The 21,100-nt window shown below is 41.9% G+C and overlaps 1 long non-coding RNA gene across 1 annotated transcript; it reads left to right on the forward strand.

Annotated features, from left to right (window-relative positions):
• Nucleotides 1-19,470: 19,470 nt before the first annotated feature.
• Nucleotides 19,471-21,099, forward strand: LOC120740685. Its single transcript, XR_005697443.1, has 4 exons — nt 19,471-19,896; nt 19,999-20,411; nt 20,526-20,573; nt 20,666-21,099. It is a non-coding gene; the product is annotated as an uncharacterized LOC120740685 (long non-coding RNA).
• Nucleotide 21,100: the final 1 nt, after the last annotated feature.

Consider the following 21,100-nt stretch of genomic DNA (forward strand, 5'->3'; position numbering starts at 1 on the left):
TTAGCATAATGTTAATTTCTGTCACTCGTTTTAGCTCTGAAAAATTGAGTTGAGCTCATTCAGGTATGGTTATCATCAGTGGAAATAATAATAATCACTCCTCCATCCCCATTAACCTGTAGGAGTCAGGGCAGAGGAGCACAGAGAGTGAGAGGGGAGAGACCTCTGCTGGAGAGGTGAGTCAAAGATTTCACAGGATGGAGTCATTTGTGATGCAGATAGTCTGATTAGAATGTTATGGAACTCAATATGGATATAAAATATGAAACATTTCAGTCACGGTACAACATATAAGACCTGTTTAACTTGAGCTTTTATTTAGGAGAGTCAAGGTTAGAAAGTGGAGAGAGCAAAGACATATATATATATATATATATATATATATATATATATATATATATATAAGTCAAATTAGCCTGACTCACATATTTTTGAGGGTTCTATTTTAATATTACTTCAATTCAAGTAATTTAGTAATATTTTTCAGGGCTTTAAATTGCAACCATTTTAGTCACATGTGTGCTCAAAATATTTGGGAGCAACAAATTACTGTGGCGTGTGAGCAGAAGTCATGATACTAGCAATTTACATTACAATTCTGTATGTTTTAATGTATGTTGAAGGGTGAGGCAGAAGGAGAAAAAAAAGGTCAACAGGCAAGTTCAAGTCAGAGAGAGCAAGGAGAGACAGAGAAGCTGCAGCAAATGGATCGAGAGGCAGAGGAAGATCAAGTTATTACAGAGAGAGGAGAGCAAACAGGCCAAGAGAGGGAAAATGATGAAGCAGCTGGAGCAACTCATTCTACTACAGGGTTTGATTTAGGTGACAAAGACACAGGGCCCAGACAGGTAAAGCTGAAGAGCTATCCACATGATACTTTTGGTACACAGAAGTGAGCATTTAACCACAGCTGGTTTGAAAAGCACAACTGGTTAGAATATTCAGTCAGCCAGAATGCAGCTTTCTGCTTCCCATGTAGAGTGTTTGGCAAAAACATCAAATATGATAGTTTGGTCAGTAGCGGTTGCAAGAACTGGAAGAAAGCTTTAGTCATCTTTGGCAAGCATGAGATGGCACAAACACATAAGGACAGTGTTGTTACATGGAAAAGCTACCAGGGAACTAGCAAACAGGGAAACATTGCACAGATGATAGCAACTGCAAATGTGAGTGAGATAGTCGAAAGAAGAGATTATCTCAGACGAATTGTTGCAGTAACCTCTATGTTAGGGAGACAGGGACTCCCTTTTCGTTACCATGATGAAGGTGAAGACAGCCCAAACAGAGGGAATTTTCTTGCGTGCATAGAGCTTTTGAAGGAGTTTGATCCTTTTCTTCAAAAACATAATCCCCAAAAATGCACAGTATATCTCGCCAACATCCCAGAATGACATGATTGACTGTTGTCTATTCCATCATGGCAGATGAGGCAAGGGATGAAAAGGCAGAGCAGTTAGCTGTTTGTGTCAGGTACGTGTCAGAGGAGGCAGTGAAGGAGCGTTTCCTTGCACTTGCAGAGATAAAATCATTTGATGCCCAGTCCATTGCAAATGAGATTCAGCAGCAAATCCAAAACAATGGTCTTGCAGAGCTTAAGTGTGTAGCACAAACATATGATGGTGCAGCCGTTATGAGTGGCTCCACTGGAGGTGTACAAGCACATTTTAGAAGGCTCCATCCTGAGGCTATCTATGTGCATTGTTATGCTCATCAACTCAACCTGGTTTTGTGCAATACTTGCAAGGCTGTCCCAGAGGCTGTGGAGCTTTTCAGCTTGTTGGAGTGTGTGTATTCTTTCTTCAGCACCTCCCTAGTCAATCATCATAAGTTCATGGAGACTTAGGCAAAGCTTAGATTGACAAAAACTGAGCTTGTGCAACTTTCAAACACTCGCTGGGCATGTCAGTTGCGATCAATCAGTGCAGTTCTTGAGACATTGCCTGCCATTTTGGAGTGCCTATCTGCAATTGGATCCCCCATAGCAGTTGGTCTCAAAGCTCAAAGCTCTACAAGTTCTCAGCAGTCTATGCACTACTGCACATCGGCCAGAGGGGCCGATGGCGCGATATGGCAGCCTCGCTTCTGTCAGTCTGCCCCAGGGCAGCTGTGGCTACAACTGTAGCTTGCCTCCACCAGTGTATGAATGTGAGAGTGAATGAATAGTGGTATTGTAAAGCGCTTTGGGTGCCTAGAAAAGCGCTATATAAATCCAATTCATTATTATTATTATTATTATTACTGATGTTTCAGTCGATTCTGTCTGTAACCGAAGGACTCCACAAATTCCTGCAGAAAGAGACTTTAGACCTGGCAGAAGCTTTTATCTGCAAACAAGCTGTGTGTGACACACCTAAGGGCAAACACTCAGAGTTGTATGAGAAAACCAAGGCCCTGTGTAACACCCACAGTATCCCTGAACCAGGTGCCAAGACAAGGCACAAAGAGATGATGGAGGATTTTGTCCTGGAGGCAACTGTGGGTTCACGCACTGAATTGAACAACTCAGACACATTGAAAAGAGAGTTACTTTTCACTTGTGTGGATCGGATGGTTGGCGAGCTTGATCAAAGATTTTGCAGTGTAGATGCAGGGCTGCTAAAAGGCATCCAGGCATGCAGTCCTAAATCTGAGAACTTCTTGAGTGAACCACACTTGAATGAACTTGCAAAGCACTACAGACTTGACCTGAAAAAAGAGGAGGTTCTGGTGGCCAGAAACTTTCTTACCCGGAAAACAGAGGCTGGATTTCCACCCAAAAATATGTTGTCTGTGTACAACCTCCTTGATTCAGACATGTTTCCCTCTCTGAAGGCAACCATCCAAGTTGCCCTAACAGTGCCTGCTCGTGCGAAAGGTCCTTTAGTGCACTGCGTCGACTGCACTCCTGGCTGCGTCAAACAATGGGTCAGAAAAGACTTCACAGTCTTGCAGTCATGTCTATTGAAAAAGACACGCTTAAGCATCTGAGTCACAACAGAGTGATTGACCGATTTGCCACTCTTAAAAACAGACATCATTCTTTGATGCTTCCACCCACCAAGTAACTGGTGATTGTAGCCATAAAAATTATGTACTTTTTTATTTTCAGTTTTTTTCTTGTTATTGATGCAGCAAACACATTTCCTCTGTTTTCTTGTTGTACTGTATTATAAAACAGACTGAAATAAAACAATAGATCTATTGGTGGCCTAGGATGTTTAATCTGTCCAAAAAAGTAGGAAAACAATTTCTCAGTCTTTGTTTTCTGTTTGTGAAATTTTATGCTCATTCACTACATTCGTTCATATCGTGTGCATCTCTTGGGGCTTAAGCCCCCCCTGTCCTTAAAACCTAGTGACGCCCCTGCTTTAAGAACTGAAGGTCAGTCAGTCAGAAAATTGCCAAAACTTTGAATGTGTCCCCAAGTGCAGTTGCAAAAACCATCAAGAGCTACAATGAAACTGGTTCACATGAGGACCACCCCAGGAAAGGAATACCAAGAGTCACCAGCATCAGAAATGGCAAATTAACAGCACCTCAAATTAGAGCCCAAATAACAAAAAGCCTCAATGAGTTCCAGTAGCAGACAAATCTCTACATCAGTGATTCCCAAACTTTTTTTTGCTAGGCCCCCCTTTGTTTTGCAAGTCACCCCCCCTTCCCGCGCGCACGCATGCGCACAAACACATCCTCCAACCACACACACCCATATTTTGCTCCATTGTGCTTTATTTCACACCTCAAACTTTTAGTAAACAGTTAAGCAAATAAAAGTAATCTGCAATAAATTACAGGTAGTAATAAAATAAACTACTAACTCTTTTATGCTACAGCCACACCTACACGGGTATTTTTGAAAACGCAGCTGTTTCGTCCACACGTAAACAGCGTTTCGAATCACCGAAAACAGATTTTTTAAAACTCCTTTTTTGCGTTTACATGTGGACGAGGAATACAGAGATCGTCACGCAACGTCAAAGGTACACTGTTAAAAAAAAAACATCGTAAAAAACCAGTAATATTCCGCCAGCTGGGGCGCCAAAATAATACCGTAAAATAACAGAAAATAACTTTCTCATGAAAATACAATTATTTTCAGTAATGAAAATAGAGTTTGTTGCGCTAATTTTACATGGAATTTTGCCTTTTCCAGGTGGTTTTAAACATTAAATTAGGAACATTTTAATGTGATTAAACAATGAAATTACCTATAAACAAGGTCAATGAATGTGGCAATATGAATAATAATGCTTAAATGTACAGAAATATACAGTTAACAATTGGGTTAAATAACACTATTTGATTTAAAAAAGTTGTATATTCAATTATATTTGATGTAATACTACATTATACAACACAAAATAATTTGATTTATATTTCAAAACATGTCAAAAAAACTAGATATTGGCTTTAAAATTACAATTCACTGTTAATTTTACATAATATCACATGTAAATTTAGATTTTAAGTGTAATTTAACATAAATTTCCTGAATATTTACTGGACTTTCAATTTGAATTAAGTGTGCTCCCTGTAAGATTGTGGGTTTTATCTGTCACAAAACACCCAAAGAACCCTTATTAAACAAAACCCCTGATTATAATTACATCAAGATTATGTTAATTCATGTGTATGAGCAGTTTGTATATGTTTATTTTACTTATAAGACATGAGACATTGTTTCAATCATTAACATGGATTTTATTGACAAAAAGATAACCCTTCCTGGAACAATCCAAGAACAACTAACACTTATGCATAAACAAAGGCACGTAGAAAAAAGAATCTAATGCAAACGCACATTTGAGCACAAAAGAAGGGGACGATGCCACCTCGAACATTCATCTGCCTCCCCACATCTGGAGCAACGAAAAGGGGTATATTTGAGGCCCATAACCTGCAGGTTTAGAAGTAGCTCTAGCTTTCTGAAAGTCTCACATTCATGGCTGCTGCTGGCCATTTGGGTTCCCTTGGAGAAATTTCTCCCTTGGAGAAAAAAGTAATCATATGCAAAGAACAACTTGAGTAAAACAAAAGCCTCATTGTTATGCTGATTATACTTAACTGCTAAGTATTGATATGTTGTAAGTTGTCACTTTAACACAAACTTTTACCAAAATAACTGAACAAATGGGACTGTGTTTGCAGAGCAAGCACCACAAGTGTGAAAGTATAGCTTATTACAATGAACTGAGATGAAGATAATACTTAAGACAATGCTACACCTAAAGCAGGACAGAGTGACAGAGAGCCTGTCAGCAGACAGTAACATACCAACTGGCTAGCACTAATGCTAGCTAAATGTGAATAGGATTTGCAGCCTATATTTCACTTTTCCCCTATCAAGCGGGCCACCCGTGCTGTTGACATTGACCATGAACCAGAGACCAGGGCCCTATTTCAGGAAGCCGGTTTAGAAAACTCAGAGTGAAAAACGATACTCAGGGTTGAGTAACCCCGAACTGTCCAAGTCGGAATATTCGGTTTCAGAAAGGCTGATAACAATTAGTTCAGTCAACGCGGAGTTGCTTTAACCCCAAGTTAAACGCACGCACGAGGATACATAAAGCCCTGATTAGTGGAGCACAGATTAAGCGAGTCACCATGGAGACGGAGGGAAAGAAGGCGCGGTCAATGTATTTTACAGCGCTTGAGGCCGAAATTCTGATGGCAGCATATGCCGATAACATGCAAATTCCGCGGAAAAAAAGTAACACAGCCTCAGCTGCAAAAGAAAGGGAGCATGCATGGCAAAACAAAGCCGACAGAGTCAATGCGTGAGTGTTAATTTAAACATTGATCTAAGGATTTCCACCCATTTAACACGTTATTTTATTATATTTTATTTTATTTTGTATTTTATACATTTTATTTTGTGATGTGATTTGAGCGCAGGTGCAACCCAACAGGCCCCAAACGTTCCTGGCAGCAAGTAAAAATGAAATATAAAAATATAGTCCAAACAGGTAAGGTGTAATTGTATTATGAGCCATAGTGCTTGGTCTGTTTGTCCTATGTAAATCAATTGCAGTTAGAGGCTACATTAATTTTCTTTCTGTAAGCACTTATTGAAATTATCTGAGCACATTACAAGTACATATTTGCTTACTCTGTATGCTCAAATGTGACCCGTTATAGCCAACAGAAAAAGAAGCGGAGGCCCGAAAAACAGGTGGGGGTCCTCCACCACCACCACTCACAGAGGCTGAGCAGTTGGCTTCCACATTTGTGATAATGTTGGCAGCATCACATATGATCTTCACAGTGCAGAGAACACAAATTAGCATCCATTACTATACTGAAATAATTTGTTAGTTTGAAATGCTACAGGGAACTATGTACCTGTACATTAATGCTGTGGAAAGACTTCCTGTTCACATAGTCTCCTTCATTTACTGAAGGAGCAATGATTGGAATGTGAGTGCCATCTGTACAGCCAATCACGCCTGGGAACCGTGGGAATAAATGTAAAATTTAAGTAGTAGTTCAAGTATCACCACATCATGAATTAAGTTTTGTTCATCCTGATACCTGCAATTTTGTGCAATCCCTCTTTGATAAATCTTGTGGGTCTATGACCGGGGAACACCACAAACGAGTACAGGAGACGTTTCAGTGCAACTGTAACATTCCTGACTGCCCGACAGACGGTAGCCTTGGAAACGTGCTCAGCGTCACCAATATTATACAGAAAGCTCCCGTTTGCAAAAAACCGAAGTGCAATACAAATAATATGTACAGAACTGAGAGAATGTCCGCGATGTGTCATATGAGCAATATTAGGCCTGAGGATGTTATTCAAATAAATTATAGATTGTGCTGAAAAATGGTAACTTTAAATTTTAATTTGATAAGTTGTGTGACCTGCAGGTAAAAGAACCTTGGGAAGTGCTGGGCATGGATTTAATTGGACCACTCCCGGAAACACGTCTAGGGAACAGATATGTCCTGACAATGACCGATCTGTTTACTAAGTGGGTGATTGCAGAACCTCTTAAGTCCAAGACTGCAGCTGAGGTCTCTGCAATCATGACCTCTAAGTTATACATGTTTGGCATGGTCAGGAAAATCATCACTGACCAAGGAAAGGAGTTTGTGAACCAGGTAAAACTTGTGAAAGTGTTATTCATGCCTTGATATGATATGATATGATATGATGTATTAAGGCCAAGTTTGCTCATCTCACTGCAGCTCAACAACAGCATTTTCAGCATGCTGAATATTAAACATGCTGTCTCCAGTGCGTACCACCCCCAGACCAACGGGCAGGTAAGCATTTGGATAGCTAACCTTGGGTCACTCATGTGAAATCAGTCATGCTTATTTATCTATTCTACAATAAAACTCAAAGGATGAGAGGACCAACCAGAACATCAAGCGTGCTCTCAGAAAGTACGTCAACCAGAACCATGATGACTGGGACGTTCACCTTGCTGCTGTGGTGTATGGCATCAACACTGCAAAGCAGGTATTCCTGTTTTGACATATTGTATTCCTTTTAAGATACTTTAGATCAGGGAGAACTCTCCGGCGCCCAGGCCACATTTAACAGTTTAGTCACATGACCGCAAGAGGTTGCTTCACTTAACATATGGGTGAGAGGGGACTCAGTGAGGAGGTAAGTGACGGAAGTGACGGACAAGGTAAGCGACTCATGTTGTAACTGACGTCAGACGCCGGAGATTTTGGCGGGAAATTAAAGCAAATGGTAGTTTAGATTTGAACAAATTCATTTAAGCTTCAGTATTACCAAATACACTTATCAATTGTCTTATAACTAACACTATTTGTCTAAATAATCTCCAACACCCTGGAGAACAACGAGGAGAGTTTAGAGACTCTCCAAGATTATATTGATCAGTGCTTTCAGGATCTCGTGATGAAGAAGACCCAGTGTGCAGCTTCCCCGGCCAAACCTGAGACGCCGTCGTCGAAAAGACAACGCCCGGCAGATTCCCCCGGCTCAACATCGCCAGCCGGCAAAGATATTGCCGACATATTGGAGTCAATCGACAAGCGATTGTCCAGTTTCGACGCAAGGCTGTCCTTGGTGGAGATTCTTCACCGAGAATTTAAATGCTTGCGAGAATCCCTGGAGTACAGCCAGCAGCAGGTGGAAACGCTTGCTGCTGAAAATGCCACGCTAAGGGAGTCGGTGAAATGTCTCACAGATAATGTTACCCAGCTCAATAGAGAAAATAAAAAAATAAAAGAAACAGTTATCGATCTACAAGCTCGTAGCATGCGTGATAATCTGGTATTTTCTGGTATTCCAGAAGCCGCTGGAGAGGACGCGGAGACCACGGTAAAAAGCTTCATCAAAACCCACCTGAAGCTGCCGGAGGACACGGTGAAGAACATCGTCTTCGATCGGGTACATCGCCTCGGCCCCATTCGGGCTACGGCCGGGAGACCACGTCCTATCGTGGCCAAATTCGGCCACTTCAAACAAAAGCAACATGTGAAAAGCCGCGGCAGGGAATTAAAAGGAACGGACTTCAGCGTGAACGACCAGTTCCCCAAAGAGATCTTGGAACGACGCAGGGTCCTCTTCCCAATCCGACGCGGCTTCATCCAGAAGGGCTCCCGCGCTGTCATCGCTGTGGACCGGCTGTACGTGGACGGACAGCTCCACCGCGACCCCAACATCACTCCGTGGCTGTATTAACCTCACACCAGATAAGAATCAGCTGCACCCTTTCCCTATCCACTCACACTAACTTGCATTAACATCTGTTTAACTTACCAGCATCAAATCGCATCTTAAAGTGTGATTTCATAGCAGAATTAACACCGTCACTCTCCGTCAGTGATTTAATTGGAATGTTTACGTTTTGTTTTGTTTTTTTTCTTCTCGTTTTTTTTTTCCCCCTCTCTTTTCCCCCCTCTTGGTTTTATGCTGCTCACCCCTGTCCTTGGTTTCTTTCTTTATTCCTTTCACTGCCTCGATCACCTGCTTCGACACTCATCCACAAACATCCTTTATTTCGACACATACGCACCATGCGCTCAACGGCAGCACATTTACATCAGTCAGACAGCGCACACAGTCGTTTAGGATACACACACTTAAGCCAAGCCTACTCATATTAGTAACTATGCATACACAAAGTCAGACTCAGGGAGCATCTCGCCACACATTTTTTCTCTCTCTCCTTCTCTTTATTTATGAACAAGTGACGTATTCTCTCCACCTGTCTAAGCGACGCACACAGCATACATCCCTAGTTATACACAAACATCTATGGGTACACTGAGGTTCATTACATGGAATATAAATGGAGCTGGCTCCAGAGTAAAGAGGTTAAAAATATTTAACCAACTCAAAAAACTACAGGCAGATGTTGTCCTTTTACAAGAGACCCACAGACCTCTTAGAGGTTCGAATGAACTTAAAACACCTGAGTTTCCTAATGTGTTCTCAGCTTGTTATAATTCTAGACAAAGGGGAGTAGCAATTTTAATACATAAAAATATTAATTTCACAGTACTCGATACAGTTATAGATCCAGAGGGCAGATTCTTAATCATTAAACTATCTATACTTGATAAAAAGCTATGTATTGCAAGTGTATATGGTCCAAATGTTGATGATCCCTCATTCTTTCACGTTTTTTTCAGTGCACTCTCTGAACACTTAGATGGCACACTTGTTCTTGGAGGCGACCTTAACCTTGGACTAAATGAAGACATGGATAGGCTCAATACAGCGGGAACTCAGCGTAATTGGCAGTCCACAAATATAATCAAACAGTATATGAGCGACTTTGGTCTTTGCGATGCATGGCGCTCCCTTCACCCCACCAGTAAGGAATATACTTTTTTCTCACATGTCCATCACTCCTACTCTCGTCTGGATTATTTTTTGGTCAGCAGCTCACTGCTGAACGACATTTCAGACACTGAGATTCATCCTATAGCTGTCAGCGATCATGGTCCTGTATCTTTAACACTAATGCACAAGAATAATACTACGCCAAGAAAAAACTGGAGATTTAATATATCACTACTTAAAGATGAAGACTTTATTAAATATTTTAAAAAAGAGTGGACTTCATATTTGGACTATAATGACACTCCCGAAACATCAGCTTCTGTTCTATGGGAAGCAGGGAAAGCTGTGATGAGAGGTAAAATAATTTCTTTCTCATCACATAAAAAGAAAAAAGAAAACAAAAATATTCAGGAATTAGAAAAAAACATCAAATCACTAGAAGAAGCCTACGCGTCCCACCAAGATCAGGAAACATTGAACAAAATACGCAAAACAAAACTAGAATTAAATGAGATAATTGATAAAAAAACAAAATTCTTAGTACAAAGACTACGCCTACAAAATTATGAACATGGTAATAAATCCGGTCAATTTCTAGCAAACCAGCTAAAAATAAATAAAGAAAAAACAACTATATGTGCTGTTCAAGATTCATCTGGGAACACAATATATGATCCGATACAAATAAACAACATTTTCAGGGATTTCTATAAAACGTTGTATTCACCACAAATAAACCCATCTAAAAAAGAAATTGATCAGTTTTTGGACAACATAACTCTTCCAAAATTATTGGACACTCAAGCAATGGCACTGGATTCACCACTGACACCAGGTGAACTCCAGGAAGCTCTGATAAGTATGCCCAATAATAAGGCTCCAGGTCCAGACGGCTTTCCTGCAGAATTCTACAAAGAATTCTGGTCGATTCTAGCACCAGTTTTCTACAGAACGTTGTTGGAAATTAAAGAAAAGGGCAGACTTCCATCAAATATGAATTCTGCAAACATTAATCTCCTGCTAAAACCAGGCAAAGACCCTGTATATCCCTCAAGCTATCGTCCAATATCCCTTATAAATGTAGACCTTAAAATAATCTGCAAAGCTCTCTCAAAGAGACTGGAGAAAATAACCCCCCTCTTAATTCATCCTGACCAAACTGGTTTCATAAAAGGTAGGCACTCATCAACAAATACACGTAGATTACTTAATTTGATAGACTACTCATACAGTAAAAACCTAGAAACTACAATATTCTCTTTAGACGCAGAAAAAGCATTTGACAGAGTTAACTGGAAATTTCTATTTGCAACTTTACACAAATTTGGTTTTGGATCCTCTTTCATAAACTGGTTAAAAATATTATATAATTCCCCAACAGCTTGTGTTAGAACAAATGACCAGACATCCTCCAGCTTCTGTCTCTTGAGGGGCACCAGGCAGGGATGCCCACTCTCCCCTTCACTGTTTGCAATTTTTATTGAACCACTAGCAGCAGCAATTAGACAGAATTCAGTAATTAAGGGCATAAAATGCAAGAACGTGGAACATAAAATCAGCCTTTATGCGGATGATGTGTTACTCTTTCTCCAAAATTCACAAACCAATATCTCTGGGGTGATTGAATTGATAAACTCTTTTGCAAGAATATCAGATTACTCAATTAACTGGTCAAAATCTACAGTTCTACCGATTAATTGCTCCCTCCATAATTCCTCTTCTACACCACTGCAATCGGGAAATATAAAATATTTAGGTATTAATGTTTCTCCCAAGCTTGCAGATCTAACTAAATTAAACCATATCCCACTTTTAAAGAAGGTAGAAGATGATCTGGCTAGATGGAAATGTCTACCCATATCACTCATGGGAAGGGTTGCCGCTATAAAAATGATGGTCTTACCAAAAATAAATTATTTATTCTCAATGATCCCAACTAAACCGCCACAAGATTGGTTCAGATCTCTAGATTCATGTATGTCCAAATTCCTTTGGAAAAATAAACCCCCACGTATAAGCTTAAAAACACTACAAAAGACCAAGGATAAAGGAGGACTAGAACTGCCTAACTTTCAGCACTACTTCTTAGCCAACAGGCTTCAGTTTATCTCAGGATGGCTAAAACATACCCTCTTAGATGAACCTTGGCTAGATGTAGAACAAGCACTTTGCAATAATCTAGAGATCTCAGACCTACCATTTATCAGCTCAAACATCCAACGACATGAATGCTTTAAAAGCATCAACATCAGCTCTTCTCTGACAGCATGGTGGGAGTTTCTAAAATTGACAGCGTCTTCATTAATCCCATGCAAACGTACACCTATCTGGAACAACCCTGACATATTACAAAACAATAATATGATAAACTTTTCAGATTGGAGTGGTAAAGGAATCAAATATTTAGAACATATACTAGAAGGAACAGAATTTATTTCATTTGACAGACTAGTTACACAATATGGGATCAACAAGAAAAGATTTTTAGAATATCAACAAATTAAATCCATAGTAAAAAAGAAATTTAAACCGGGTCAAGTTGAACTACAAACACCACCAAGTGTGGTTCAATTTCTTACTCTTAAAACCCCCAAATTACTATCCAAAATATACAGAATGCTTTCTAAAACAGATGAATCAATATCACTTCCTATTGCAAAATGGGAAGCGGATTTATCAGTTAACTTAGACCTAAACTTCTGGTCTCAGATTTGCTTAAAAACCTTTCATCTAATTAGAAATCCCAGTCTTCAATTAATTCAATACAAAATATTACATAGAGTGCACTATACAGGTCATCGGATGTTCAAGATGGGCTTTACGTCTACCAACAACTGCTCACACTGCCAAACCAATTCACCGGACAATTATATCCACGCTCTTTGGTTCTGTCCACCAGTTCAGAAGTTTTGGCGCGAGATATGTGAAGACTTATCGAAGTGTCTGAAATGTAACATTCCAACTTCCCCCTTAGTGTGTTTGTTGGGCAGCTTAGATAATGTCACTTCAGAAAAGAATATCGCCCATATGGTTTTCACTGCCCTATGCATAGCCAAGAAAACAGTCCTCATGAACTGGAAAAATAAAAATAATCTTAATTCTAACCAATATAGAAATTATCTATTAGATTACATTAGTCTTGATACAGCCTCTGCCACCACATCAGATCAATTGCTCTGGGCTCCTTTGATCAGCTCCATCACCTAGTGGGGGTGGGGGGTCATAGTTTGGTCCCGCCTTCACTGTTGTGATTGGTGTGGGGGTAGGGACAGGCTTAGGGCGTCGGGGGGTTCCCCGGAGGCATCTTCCTTGGGGGGCTCAACCCGGGGTAGCGGTCATGTCCGGTTAGGGGCTCTGTTGGCTCTCAGGTGACTGTTTCCTCGCGGCTGCGTGCAGCGGGACTAGGGGAGGGTCTGTGCTGACGGACGTGGGTTACTGACCTGGTAGCCTGGCTGCCCCTGGGTGGGTCCGGGATGGGCGTGAGGTTCTGGGGGCGCTCCGTCTCTGGGTTGGGGCCCGGGCCGGGCCTCGGGGGCTTGGGTCCTGGTTGGTGTGTTGCCGGGGTTGTGGGCGGGTGGGTGCATGGGGGCCCAGCCCTGGAGCAGGGTGCCGCCGGTGCATCGAGCCACCTGGGGGGCTCTTCAACTGGTGGGGGAGATTGTCACATCTTGCAGGAGCTTTCCTCTCCTCAGGGGCTCTCTCTGCAGGAGGGGGAGATACAGGAGAGGTGGAGGAAGATCTCAGCCTGGGTGTTTATTGTCTTATGTAGTCTCGAAGAAGAGTGGATGGTGGGGTGGGTGCAGTTTTCTCTGTGGTGGGGTTGGGTGGACTGTCCTGGGCTCTGTGGGGCCGGGAGGCGCTGCTGCGCTGGGCCCCGGTCTGGATGGGCCTGGGCCCCCTTTCCCTGGTGGGTCGCGGAGTATGGGGGTGCCTACTGGGGTCAGCGGGGGAGCTGGCCCCAGGGAGGGGTCACTTGCCCCTCCCTTCCTTCCCTCCCCATCTCCAGCTGCCTCCCTCTTCCCGCTCCACCACAACCACCCACACATGCAGGACCTTGGAGTAGGGGTATGTCACCAGGGTGCAGAGGAGGCTACCCCCCCCCGTCCCCTTCTGGCTGCCTCTGCCTCAATTTTATCCCACAACTTAGACATTCACATTACTCACACTCTCATTACACATACATATAGGATCTTGGGGGTGGGCACGATACACGGAATCCAAAGTACCATCAGGGTGTACACCCCACCCCTGGCGTCGTTGCCCACCTCTCAATGTTAAATACACGTAGACATTGAGGGCCAGCAGGAGGGACCATGCGCTTACCTGCTGCTCTCTGGCAGGTAGCTCCATGCCCTCCTGGGTTTTAAATGCACCTTAGAACACACATGCATCAACACTACAATGAGCGGGTGGAGGGAGGTTTGGAGTCTTCTCTCACCCCCATTCTCTGCGACCTGCTGGAGCGGGGGGGCTAGGAGGAGGAGTTGGCCGTCCGACTGCGGTCTGGAGTGTGGGGCCTCCCTGCTGCTGTGGAGTCGGGGCGGTCTGCCTCCCCCCACCGCAGGGAAAAGGGTAACACCACCTGGGTCTGGGTGCAGTTCCCCCCCTCCAGGGGCAAGGGTACCTAGACCCGGGGCTTAGAGTACGCTTGGGGAGTGTGATCGTGTGTACATTTATGTCTGTCTCCACGTTGGTTGAGTGTGGAGTAAGTGTATATGAGAGCATGAGGGAGGGAATGGATGTTTGTATATGTGTGTGCCTGTATTTCTGTGTCTATATGTCAGGTTGGGTGTCAGGCGCCACCTCTCTGGGGACATCTTAGGCCCTCCAAGGTATGGAGGCCTATCTCCCCCTACCACCACTTCCCCTGCCAGTGGCGGACTCCCTCAGACATCGGTGCGTTGGTGGTTCTTTGTGTCCGGGGATGGGCGTCCAGGTACACACCGGCTCACTCCTTGGCGGCCGCTTATCGGGGCCTGGAGCCTGGGGCTCGCTCGGGCCACTTCGGAGGTGGGGTGCCCCCAGCCTCTCGGCCTGGGGCTCGGTCACTCAGGCACGGCTGGCTGCCAGCGGAGCTCACGGGCGCGTCACTGCAACTCCCCCTGGCTTCTGCTCCGCGGCTGCTGAGTGACCCCTCATCTGGGACTCTCCTCAGCTCTTTCTGGGACAGTGGCGCGGCTGCCCCTCTGTTGGTCTTCCTTCGTCTCTTGTGTTCTGGGGGCCTCTGGATGTCTGGAGTTTTGATCTCCTCCATACCTGCTTCATGCCCTGGAGGACGGGGCTGTGGCCCCCCCACACCCTCTAGCAGATCATTACATGAAGGAACCTTTTAAAAAACAAAAAACAAGCGCGTCCATGCTCACAGGTGTACACACGGGTGATCACACCCACAAACTACACCCTTTTTGGCTCCTACCTCAAAGCACACTGTGTTCTGTTGATCTTATGTGCTGCACAATAATGTTTAATATTTAGTATTTACTGTCATATTCCCATATATCATTGTGATGTTGTTTATTCTATTACTCTTGTTCTCTTCTGCTTGTTTTCTTTTTCTTTCTCAGCAGGTGACCCAGGTGATTGATATATGCATTTTTTTTCTTCTTTTTTTTCTTTTTCTGCTCATTCTGTTGGTTTTTGGTTTTTGCCCTTCTCCCCCGTCCCTCTTCTCAGCTGTTTCTCTTTCCCTCTTTCTTTCTCCCCTTCTTTCCCCCAGTCAAGTCTGTCCCATATTCAGTAGGTGAAAATAAAATAAACAATAAAAGGTGAATCAAATGGACCATTATGGCAAGGCTGGGATGGTCAATTTGGTAAAGTAAATCCGTTGGGCATCTTTCTTTGCCTTTAGACAACAATTCTGATGGCAAAAGAGCCAAACGGGACAGGCAAAAAAAAAAAAAACATGAGCATGAATTAAGAATATTTCAGAGACAGCCATAACTTTAGATTTCACTGTCTCATCATTCTTATGTCTCAATGCATAAAATTGACTGGTGCCGCCTTACTGTTGCAAGAATTTTAAGGTTGCTGCCTGGGCTACTGTATAAGAAATGTTCGTGCAGTATTAAGAGCCAAAAATCAGGATAAGTGCGTCGCTGAAGATAGTGATATGGCCATTCACAATTGCCTGGTCCACAGATAACATGAAATGCTCGGCTGCCAAAGTAGAGTTTCCTGTTGTGTACATGAACAAGAGACAAGGGGACAAAAAAGCAAGTCCACACATGACTCAAACAACTAACTGCAATGTTACAACTGATGTATATCAATTACATACACTGGCATGCAGTTTGGGCCCTACGGTCAACTACAAGGTGTCCAAACTTTAACTGTGGGCCTTTTCCTTTTCTGTGTAAAAAAATATGAAAATGATTTTATTTAAAATTAAATGTCATCTATAACTTTAGGCCATTTGGAGATTATTTCATCTTCTACTTGCTTAACTGTTCACATGAACTTGAATGTTGACCACGAGTGCCCAAACATTTACATTAAAGCACCACAACTGCGACAGGTGTAATCTTTTGACATCCTTAAATGCAGCACAATACTCACCTTTACAGCTTACTGAATAAATTTGAGAACTCAGGCTACTAATCTGCAGGGGAATAAAAAAAAACCTTATGAATCATGAAACCTGCCAAAATCCAAATACATGTATGCAATGTACGTTTAAATGTAGTCAAATAATTCGGCTCAGCTGCTTTAGCCCTACTTCCTTCTACAAAATAGAAGGAAATACTTGGCTTACATGTCCATTACATTTTTCTGGGCAAAGCTAGCACAGTGGGCTACTTCTATTTCCTATTTCTCTCACTTCATCACGCAGCACATCTTGGCACGCACGAGCTCTCTACAAGAGTGCAGGTGTGTTGCTAGAGTGGAACAGGTCGCCTATTAGCTCTTAAGCTGTATACTTAATTTCACATTAAGACAAATGCATCAGTGGCAGCTGTCATCGCGGGCCCCCTAACGGGTATTAGCGGTGTAGAAACTATCCGCGTAGGAACTTCTGTGTTTACACGGTCACAGAAAGCTGGCAGCTAACAAATTAGCGAACAACAACTCTGCTAGCCAGCAAGATAGCGGCTGGTCTAGCTGTATACTAACTGCACCTTATACTGACAGACGACGTCCTTTGCCTTCATAGCTAAAGATTCCATGCCTTTTACCGTCTCAGTAAACTACGAGCCATAGTGGTCAAGCAATTCCAAGTTAAATCTACTAAGCTGAGTTTGATATACTTGCCTTGCAGCACTGCATGGATGATCTTTCACCAACCTCTCTCTTCCACCGCGCTTTCCATTAGTGATGCGCGAATCATGAACGAATCATTCAATACTTGAGAATCACTTTACTGACTCGTGAATCATGATTCACAAGCCCAACTGACTCATCCCTGTTGCTCTTAGCAAACTAATTTCATTAGTAGAAATATATCTCGCTTATAATTAAAACTGTGGGGAAAAAAACAACAGACAGTTTCTTAACAAAAACATTTCTGCTCTGAACTGGAAGAAAAAACCCTGAGTACAAGCTCACATCAAGACAATAGCTCCTCGGTTCACAGTAGCATCGCTTTGCTAACATGCTAACAGCACATTTGAGCTACTCACCCTGTCACTACCCGATCCGTACCGGAAACCCGATCGGTACCCCGCATGCGCGAAACTTACGTCACTTCCTGTATTTGCCAACATTGCGACATTTAAATATATTTGAATGATACGGTTAGCGCTCAGTTAGCTCCTAGCATTTGTCGACAGCTCTTCCTCCTTTTCGACAGCCCGGGACATTTAAACAATGGATGTATACAAGCAAATTTATGCTTTTCTCCTCAATGGAGAGCTTCCCCCGACTGAAGAACTGCGCCGTAAAATACGAAGAATGGCACCTAATTACAAGCTGAAGGGTAACTACGAAAATTAATGTTGATCTTTTATTTATTTATTTTTTATTTATAATTTTTTTTATTTTTTTTCTATATATCTATCTATATTACACCTGTAATATATTACACCTTTTTAGTTTTTAAATCTCTCTCTCTCCATATATATATATATATATATATATATATATATATATATATATATATATAAATACAAGTCTGTCATATATACCCCATATATAGTTTTAAAAATCAATTTCAATTGAAGGTAAGTGCACCCTACTTGTGCAGATACATTATCCCAAGCTTTATTAATATCTGTCAGACATTTTATTTTACTTTACTCCGCAACTCTTTCAGCTTTTTACATTTTCATCTTGTAACAGACAACAGACTCTTCTACACTGGCCCCAGTATGCAGTGCATGCGCTTGGTAGTCATGTCAGAGGAGGAGAAGAAGTCAGTTCTGATGGAATGCCACAATAACCCTGGTACTGGGAACCACAATGGTGTTAGAGGTACCCGAAACAGGGTTGTTGCTGGCTATTACTGGCCAACATTGAACCAGGACATCAGTGAATGGGTATGGCCTTGTTTCAGTTAACAAGATAAAGAACCTTGTCTTTACTTGCACACTTACATTTCAACATTAGTTTCTGTGTGGATGTGTGTGTCTGTTTTTTTTTTTTTTTTTTTTTTTATTGTTATCAATTTACATCAAGTGGTTTGATATTTTTTGGGATACATCTTTCAGGTCAGATGCTGTCATCGCTGCCAGATGAATGACCCAATCAAGACTGTGGCACCAGCATTACATCCCATCAAGGTACATCTTAAGGCCTGTTCACCAATTTCATTTTCATGCTAGTAAGCTTGTGTGCTCCAGGGTAGCTTTAAATTTTAATTTGATAAGTTCTGTGACCTGCAGGTAAAAGAACTTTTTCGAAGTGCTGGGCATGGATTTAATTGGACCACTCCCGGAAACATGTCTAGGGAACCGATATGTGCTGACCATGACCGATCTGTATACTAAGTGGGTGATTGCAGAACTTCTTAAGTCCAAGACTGCAGCTGAGGTCTCTGCAATCATGATCTCTTAAGTTATACACATTTGGCATGGTCAGGAAAATCATGACTGACCAAGGAAAGGAGTTTGTGAACCAGGTAAAATTTGTGAAAGTGTTATTCATGCCTTGATATGATATGATATGATGTATTTAGGCCAAGTCTGCTCATGTAACTGCAGCTCAACAACAGCATTTTCAGCAAGCTCAATATTAAACATGCTGTGTCCAGTGCATACCACCCCCAGACCAACGGGCAGGTTAGCATTTGGATGTCTAACCTTCAGTAACTCAAGCGAAATCAGTCATGCTTATTTATCTATTCTACAATACAACTCAATGGATGAGAGGACCAACCAGAACATTAAGCGTGCTCTCAGAAAGTACGTCAACCAGAACCATGATGACTGGGACGTTCACCTTGCTGCTGTGGTGTATGGCATCAACACTGCAAAGCAGGTATTCCTGTTTTGACATATTGTATTCCTTTTAAGATACTTTACAGTGTTGCATCCTTTTAAGAATGTGTTTTTAAAGTTAAATTTAAAAAAAAAAAGCAATTGACAAGTGCAAGAGAAAGTGAAATAATGAAGAGATTTTATGTGATCAGCACTACACCCACCACAGTCCCTATTTCCTGCTCTTCCACCGACATCCACGTCTTCCTGCTGTGACAAACGCCTGTCCCATGGATGATGACTTTGCGGTTGCCAACCCAGAAGAGGACATAAAGACACAAGAGTTGAGGAGATGACGATTCTGAATGAAATGGTCTGTACATTTAAGAAGGGGGCTGACTGACAGGGAAAGGAGATTTGTTGAGGAAAAAAGTGAAAATGTGGTTGATAACATTCGCATTTTTATTGTGTATTCAACACTTTCTCACTCTTATTTTTGCGTCATTTTTTTGTAGGTTCTTCGCAACATTGAGAGGGTACAGGACACCCAGTGGAAGACCTTTGGAACACGGAAAAGGAAGCAGGTACAACATTGTGTTGTTCAAGCAGGCGATGATGTTCTTTTGTCAGGTGATCCAAAAAGACGACGCATTGGAGATGCATTATTGAGCCAACACCAAGGACCGTACACTGTGGCCAGCATCACACCAAAGGGGGTGGCCACTATTGTGAAGGGAGCAACTTGCCAGAAGGTAAACGTGTCCAGGCTGAGGAACTACCACAGATCAAAAAGTAAGAGTATGACATGCAATAAGTAGTCGCAATTACATTTTGATTTAATGTTAAAAATGGATTAAAGTTCGTATGTCATGCCACATATTTGCATATTATCAGATCCACCAACTGAGAGGAAGTTTCTCCTGGACCACTCATATGGGACTCCTGAATGGCAAATTGATCATCGGTATGCCAGTCCAGGAGCAAAGTGTCAGAAAGACTTGGACCCTATTTATTCCAGTCTGGTAAGGCACATTTCTGTGCAGTCACGTTAAACCTTAATGGTTTTATAACTGCTGAAGCATGAGAGTAATTCCAGCCTTATTTAGTATTTTCCCTTTCATTCTTTTTCTTTATTATTTTGTATAATATTTTGAAGCAAATTCACATGAAATGCTCTTCTCATTTAGCTCGAATATGTTTTGGACCAAAACCGACCTCCAGGAGAACTCCTAGTGAAGGAAGACAATATCTGCCTGACTCGGGAAGACTTTTGGAGCCTGGGTTTGGAACACTCCTTGGAATCTACTGTAAGTATATCTTATTACTTTAGCTAATGCACTGCAAAGAAAATTTCATGAAATGCAAGATTTTAAGAATAGTGACTGAAACCGTATTCTGTTGCTTTTTGCTGTTTCTTTCAGATTGGGAATGCTTGTCTGGAGATTGTGGGCGAAGCTGCACAAAGACATGTAATCTGTAGTACTGGTACATTTTTTCTTTTGTTAAAGTCATCAATGGTTGTTGTGTATTGATTTTGGGTTTTTGTGTGTGTTTCCTTTAGGGAAAAGATGTTCACATTGCTGACCTCTACGTCGTGGCCACCTGGAAGGATCCACAAGTCAACCTGCTTCGTTGCTTGCACAGTCAGAAATAGGGGTACGGAAGGGGTACATTACTGTGCCCCAAGGTACAAAAATGACATTAATACAGTCTAAGGACAAATATTGGACCTCGGGGGAACTATCTGTACCTTTTTTAGCATCTGAAAGGTACATACATGTTCCTTAATTGTGAAAAGTACTTATTTGTACCCATTCTTTCAAAAGATAAAGTACAGGTTGATTAAGCTCTTTTTGATTAGAGTTTTTTTTTAAATTCTTTTTGACAGTAATTTATTTGCAACTGTATTGATTTAAGCATATATTTTAGTGTTTTTATTTTATTTTTTATTATTTTCATTGCTGTTGTTGTTTTTGTATTCCCTGAACCCCCCTTA

Source organism: Simochromis diagramma, unplaced genomic scaffold (genome assembly GCF_900408965.1).
Source record: "Simochromis diagramma unplaced genomic scaffold, fSimDia1.1 OVJJ01000433.1, whole genome shotgun sequence".
NCBI lineage: Eukaryota > Metazoa > Chordata > Actinopteri > Cichliformes > Cichlidae > Simochromis > Simochromis diagramma.